We start from the raw sequence: 7366 nt of genomic DNA, 5'->3' as shown, positions 1-7366 counted from the left end.
GAGGAGAGACTAGTAGCAAACGGATATGGTATCTATTCCATAGACTACACCAGAGATTTCTCCGGGACTCTAGACAGACAAGCACTAGTGGAATACCTAGCAGAAGAACACAACTTCCGAGAACAAGGCACATTCGTAGAAGCCATACAAGATTCCCAGCCTACAATACTCGACAACACACACTCTGTAGGAAACCACGTATGTACATGGATATCCGAACACAGTGGCTATACAACGAGAACCAAACTATACAACAAAATAGTATCCAATTTCGAAGCAGGAGAAATACGAGAACAATTCGGCGGACATCTAGCAGACTACGTAGACTGTCCAAACGAACATCTTCGAAAAACCTTCCACCATCCAGATGTGCAATCTAGAGGCTGTACTAGAATAGAAGTATCGTTGTATGCATGCAGAGATAGAACACCAGAAACAGCAAACGAACTTGTAGACGATGTATTGGAATTCGTTTCTCCTGCAAACAATCCACTATTTGTAGTACAACCAGCAAAACAACAATGGAACAATCTTGCAAAAGAACTCGACAGATGCTTTGTTCTAGCCGATAGACCACAATCTGCAATATATGTCTGTTGGTATGCACATACAAGAACAAAAAGAATGGCAGGTGTGCGAATACGACCAACACAAAATACTGTAGACGACGACAAACTATGGAATACTGCAATTCTATGGGCTATGGGAGACTTTGGCTTTCGCAACTGTCCTATATTCCAAACCGAAATACTATGTGCAGACAAATACAGTGGAATACATCTTTCCAAACTACAATGCTATACAAAAGACAAAAACTCGAAAACAATACTTGTAGCGTGCAATAGACCTTGCCAACTACATCCAGACGTAGAACCTCCTACAATGCTTCTTCCACCTACAAACACAATAGAATGGGAGTGGAGACCAAAGAAAACACATACAATAGGAGTAGAACAACCTATCTACAAACTGCACAAAATAGAGAAAATTGCAGAACAGAAACAAATATCTCTACTATCTAGTACAGACCGAGAAAAGAAACTTGCACAGATTGGAGAAGAACAATGCGCAGAAGAATGGAGACAAAGTGTGATAGACAAACTGGAAAACTACCACAAAGAACATACCAATACAATAGAACAACGAGAAAGAGAAATAGAACAAATATACGAGGAAATGGAAAGAAACGAAAGAGACCAATACAACTCGTTGCAAATAGAAAAACTAGTAGAAAGAACTTTCTTGGGCAAAATAGAGCATATATCCAAAATTTCCAACAAAGGTATATGGAGCGTTCTAGGATATCGACAACAAGATGGGAAAGACCACTGTAGAGTCGTAGTTGCAAAAGACGATGGAGAACCAATTTCCATATGGGCAAATACTGGACTACGAAAAATTCTACATGCAACAAAGAAATTCGTAGAATGCAAGAAAGATAGATACAATAGAGAACTGTGTTGGTTTCCAAAAGAGCGTATATTCGAAGAAGACGATCTATACAAGCAAAAACGTATACAACTACTATTTCGAGTTCTACCTCCAAAGAAATTCGTACCAAATGGCAGCGACAAAGAAATAGAATGGTTTCCAGTGGAACCTACATCTGTACCAGACGGAATAGAACTCCCATCTCTTGTAGAAATAGCACTAGAAAAAGAACTGGAGAAGAAGGAAATAGAGACCAAATCGACCCTAGGTAGTACAAGTCTACCACTTTGTACAGAGTGGAAAAAAATACTAGAAATAGAACCAGGACAATATATTTGTAGAAAGTATGCTGTAGGCGAATATCGCAAAAAAGAGAAGTATATCTTGTACATTGTTCCAACAGACAACAATGGTATTCCATCTACAGACATAGAAATGCCAGTACACGGCTATTTTCTCGAAAAAGAGATAGAACGGTATGGTGGCAGAGAAATGCTGGAAAAGACGAAACAACCAATGTTGTGTAGAGTAGGAGGAGAGAAGACAAATCCACAAAAAAAGAAAGATAGACTATTCTATATAGTAGCATCTATCGAAGAAAACTAGAATATACGACCACACTGGTAGCAGAGATATGGTTCGCCACAATAGGCAACAGCGAGAAGTTTCTCTTTTTTCTTTCTAGGACATTCTCCCAATATACGAGGAACAGGATCTGTATGTGTTTTTGCTAGTTCTACTACCTTTCTATCCATATCGGCTGGAGAGAATTGTATACTGTCTGTATACTCTTTTTTTGCTTTCGAAAACTCTTCGAAGTCGAATCTTGGAGAACAAGGTGGATCGAATAGGATAGGCATTTTCTATATATACAATATATACAATATATACAAATAGAAAAATATACTACATCCACGAATTGCACACAAATAGACTCTATGCTATCCTATTCCATTTCGAAATAGTTTCTAGACTTTGTTGGGATTTCTCCAGATGTCTTCTTTGGGAGATGGACAAATTGTCGATCTTCTTCGGGTATGTTCCAAACACCATTTTTCTTTGTAGCTTTCCATGTTTTGTACAATATAGAACCAACTGCAAGTGCAATTGGTAGAATATAGCATGCAGTGTTGTATACACAAACGCTATTTTGTATCTGTTCCAACAAAGATTTGGACTCTTCCACTACGTCTTCTCGTATTTGTTCTACAATGTTGTCCTCTTCCTCTACATCCAACAAAGATAGTATTTCTATGGACATATCTTTGCTTTCTTGTAGTAGAATATTGTTTTGTTCTATGCGAGTATCTATATTTTGCAACAGTTTGTACAAATCGTCTATGCTTTTCTTTTCTGCATTGTCCTGCACTACAGGCAGAACACTGTCTGTATCCTTGTTTGTATTTTCCGGTACTACAGGCAAAACATTTTTGTTCTTTGCCTCTCGCCATATTTTGTACAATCTATTCGTACCAATACCATTTGTATAGGAAAGTGCTATGCAATGCTATACAAATGCTATACAAATTCTATACAAATGCTATACAATGCTATACAAATGCTATACAATGCTATACAAATTCTATACAAATGCTATACAATGCTATACAAATGCTATACAAATGCTATACAAATTCTATACAAATGCTATACAATGCTATACAAATGCTATACAATGCTATACAAATTCTATACAAATGCTATACAATGCTATACAAATGCTATACAAATGCTTCACACTTTCCTAGGATGTATTGCAATTGCATAGCATTTTCCTAGTTTTTCCAGGAATCCTGGTATTTCCTAGTCTTTTGGACAAATGTGGGTAGGAAAATATAGGAATATGCCACGGAAAAAAGATTTGTCGCACGAAGAAATAGAAGAAATAGAATCTCTGCATGGCAGAATGTCTGCAGAGGATGCCAAAAAGAAATTTGGTATTGGTACAAATAGATTGTACAAAATATGGCGAGAGGCAAAGAACAAAAATGTTTTGCCTGTAGTACCGGAAAATACAAACAAGGATACAGACAGTGTTCTGCCTGTAGTGCAGGACAATGCAGAAAAGAAAAGCATAGACGATTTGTACAAACTGTTGCAAAATATAGATACTCGCATAGAACAAAACAATATTCTACTACAAGAAAGCAAAGATATGTCCATAGAAATACTATCTTTGTTGGATGTAGAGGAAGAGGACAACATTGTAGAACAAATACGAGAAGACGTAGTGGAAGAGTCCAAATCTTTGTTGGAACAGATACAAAATAGCGTTTGTGTATACAACACTGCATGCTATATTCTACCAATTGCACTTGCAGTTGGTTCTATATTGTACAAAACATGGAAAGCTACAAAGAAAAATGGTGTTTGGAACATACCCGAAGAAGATCGACAATTTGTCCATCTCCCAAAGAAGACATCTGGAGAAATCCCAACAAAGTCTAGAAACTATTTCGAAATGGAATAGGATAGCATAGAGTCTATTTGTGTGCAATTCGTGGATGTAGTATATTTTTCTATTTGTATATATTGTATATATTGTATATATAGAAAATGCCTATCCTATTCGATCCACCTTGTTCTCCAAGATTCGACTTCGAAGAGTTTTCGAAAGCAAAAAAAGAGTATACAGACAGTATACAATTCTCTCCAGCCGATATGGATAGAAAGGTAGTAGAACTAGCAAAAACACATACAGATCCTGTTCCTCGTATATTGGGAGAATGTCCTAGAAAGAAAAAAGAGAAACTTCTCGCTGTTGCCTATTGTGGCGAACCATATCTCTGCTACCAGTGTGGTCGTATATTCTAGTTTTCTTCGATAGATGCTACTATATAGAATAGTCTATCTTTCTTTTTTTGTGGATTTGTCTTCTCTCCTCCTACTCTACACAACATTGGTTGTTTCGTCTTTTCCAGCATTTCTCTGCCACCATACCGTTCTATCTCTTTTTCGAGAAAATAGCCGTGTACTGGCATTTCTATGTCTGTAGATGGAATACCATTGTTGTCTGTTGGAACAATGTACAAGATATACTTCTCTTTTTTGCGATATTCGCCTACAGCATACTTTCTACAAATATATTGTCCTGGTTCTATTTCTAGTATTTTTTTCCACTCTGTACAAAGTGGTAGACTTGTACTACCTAGGGTCGATTTGGTCTCTATTTCCTTCTTCTCCAGTTCTTTTTCTAGTGCTATTTCTACAAGAGATGGGAGTTCTATTCCGTCTGGTACAGATGTAGGTTCCACTGGAAACCATTCTATTTCTTTGTCGCTGCCATTTGGTACGAATTTCTTTGGAGGTAGAACTCGAAATAGTAGTTGTATACGTTTTTGCTTGTATAGATCGTCTTCTTCGAATATACGCTCTTTTGGAAACCAACACAGTTCTCTATTGTATCTATCTTTCTTGCATTCTACGAATTTCTTTGTTGCATGTAGAATTTTTCGTAGTCCAGTATTTGCCCATATGGAAATTGGTTCTCCATCGTCTTTTGCAACTACGACTCTACAGTGGTCTTTCCCATCTTGTTGTCGATATCCTAGAACGCTCCATATACCTTTGTTGGAAATTTTGGATATATGCTCTATTTTGCCCAAGAAAGTTCTTTCTACTAGTTTTTCTATTTGCAACGAGTTGTATTGGTCTCTTTCGTTTCTTTCCATTTCCTCGTATATTTGTTCTATTTCTCTTTCTCGTTGTTCTATTGTATTGGTATGTTCTTTGTGGTAGTTTTCCAGTTTGTCTATCACACTTTGTCTCCATTCTTCTGCGCATTGTTCTTCTCCAATCTGTGCAAGTTTCTTTTCTCGGTCTGTACTAGATAGTAGAGATATTTGTTTCTGTTCTGCAATTTTCTCTATTTTGTGCAGTTTGTAGATAGGTTGTTCTACTCCTATTGTATGTGTTTTCTTTGGTCTCCACTCCCATTCTATTGTGTTTGTAGGTGGAAGAAGCATTGTAGGAGGTTCTACGTCTGGATGTAGTTGGCAAGGTCTATTGCACGCTACAAGTATTGTTTTCGAGTTTTTGTCTTTTGTATAGCATTGTAGTTTGGAAAGATGTATTCCACTGTATTTGTCTGCACATAGTATTTCGGTTTGGAATATAGGACAGTTGCGAAAGCCAAAGTCTCCCATAGCCCATAGAATTGCAGTATTCCATAGTTTGTCGTCGTCTACAGTATTTTGTGTTGGTCGTATTCGCACACCTGCCATTCTTTTTGTTCTTGTATGTGCATACCAACAGACATATATTGCAGATTGTGGTCTATCGGCTAGAACAAAGCATCTGTCGAGTTCTTTTGCAAGATTGTTCCATTGTTGTTTTGCTGGTTGTACTACAAATAGTGGATTGTTTGCAGGAGAAACGAATTCCAATACATCGTCTACAAGTTCGTTTGCTGTTTCTGGTGTTCTATCTCTGCATGCATACAACGATACTTCTATTCTAGTACAGCCTCTAGATTGCACATCTGGATGGTGGAAGGTTTTTCGAAGATGTTCGTTTGGACAGTCTACGTAGTCTGCTAGATGTCCGCCGAATTGTTCTCGTATTTCTCCTGCTTCGAAATTGGATACTATTTTGTTGTATAGTTTGGTTCTCGTTGTATAGCCACTGTGTTCGGATATCCATGTACATACGTGGTTTCCTACAGAGTGTGTGTTGTCGAGTATTGTAGGCTGGGAATCTTGTATGGCTTCTACGAATGTGCCTTGTTCTCGGAAGTTGTGTTCTTCTGCTAGGTATTCCACTAGTGCTTGTCTGTCTAGAGTCCCGGAGAAATCTCTGGTGTAGTCTATGGAATAGATACCATATCCGTTTGCTACTAGTCTCTCCTCGAATGTTGGGAGGATTTTGTGTAGATGTTCGATAGATAGTTCGGATACATCGAGTTTTGCTACAAATAGAGCATATATTGGTGTATTTGGATGTTGTTGTTTCCAGTTCTCTTTTGCCTTGGAATTCGTTTCTCTTTCTATTCTATCTATAGTACTAGATATTGTACTGTTCTTTGCAGATATAGACAATGTGTGCACAATGGCAATATGTACGTGTTTGTATTCCACTAGGTCCGATAGGTTGGAATATATTCTAGATACTATATTTTTTGCCGAAGAAGTGGCTCCGGTGGTACATAGTACTTTGCCTTTCGATACTACACAATCTTTCTGTTGTAGATATCCGAATACGTATAGGTCGTCTACAAAGGTTGGAAGACCTTCTAGAGTTTGTATATGTGTTCTGCCATTGTTGTTGGCTAGATAGTCTACCTTGGATATATCTGGCACCAAGTTGCTGTTGTATGTATTTTCTAGCAATATATGTGTTGCTATCGCCTTCTCGGCACGTAGTCCAATTCTTTCGAAAGTTGTAGATACGTTTGTCTCCATGCTATACAGTAGTAGATTTCATATGTTCAAATGGAAGTTGGAGATTGGAAAAAATGCTTGGGGGAAAAGGTAGATTACTTTTGAGGTAGATCTGATTTTTTTTGCGCTCTAGTAAAGGTTGCATTTTATACAAAGTACTGGAAGTGACATTCCTTTTCTATGACATTTAATATGATCTTTACAATAGAGCCCCATGCAAGCTCGACCGCATACTCTATTTGTTTTAACTTGGGGGTACTCACAAATGTTATGTGGAAAAGGCATTATTTTTTCTATATATACAATATAATCTTTTCTCTAATAGGGTGATCACAATCTTCGCGCGCGGGTGGGAAGATACGCGGAGGCAGGCTGTGCGCGGGACCACTCTCCCGTTCCCACTACACACGCCGTGCGGTCGCTTGCCAGCACACACACACGGGGAACGGGGTGACCGTTTCGCTCCCCATACACATAACTGGTTTTAACTGGTTTTAACTAGATTTTTTTTTTATGCTTGAGGGCGGTATTGCGCGGTTTTGGGCTGGGGTCGGTTG

This window comes from Babylonia areolata, chromosome 12 (assembly GCF_041734735.1).
Source record: "Babylonia areolata isolate BAREFJ2019XMU chromosome 12, ASM4173473v1, whole genome shotgun sequence".
Classification (NCBI taxonomy): domain Eukaryota; kingdom Metazoa; phylum Mollusca; class Gastropoda; order Neogastropoda; family Buccinidae; genus Babylonia; species Babylonia areolata.
The sequence above is the reverse complement of the archived record's forward strand: the minus strand, read 5'-3'. Positions refer to the sequence as shown.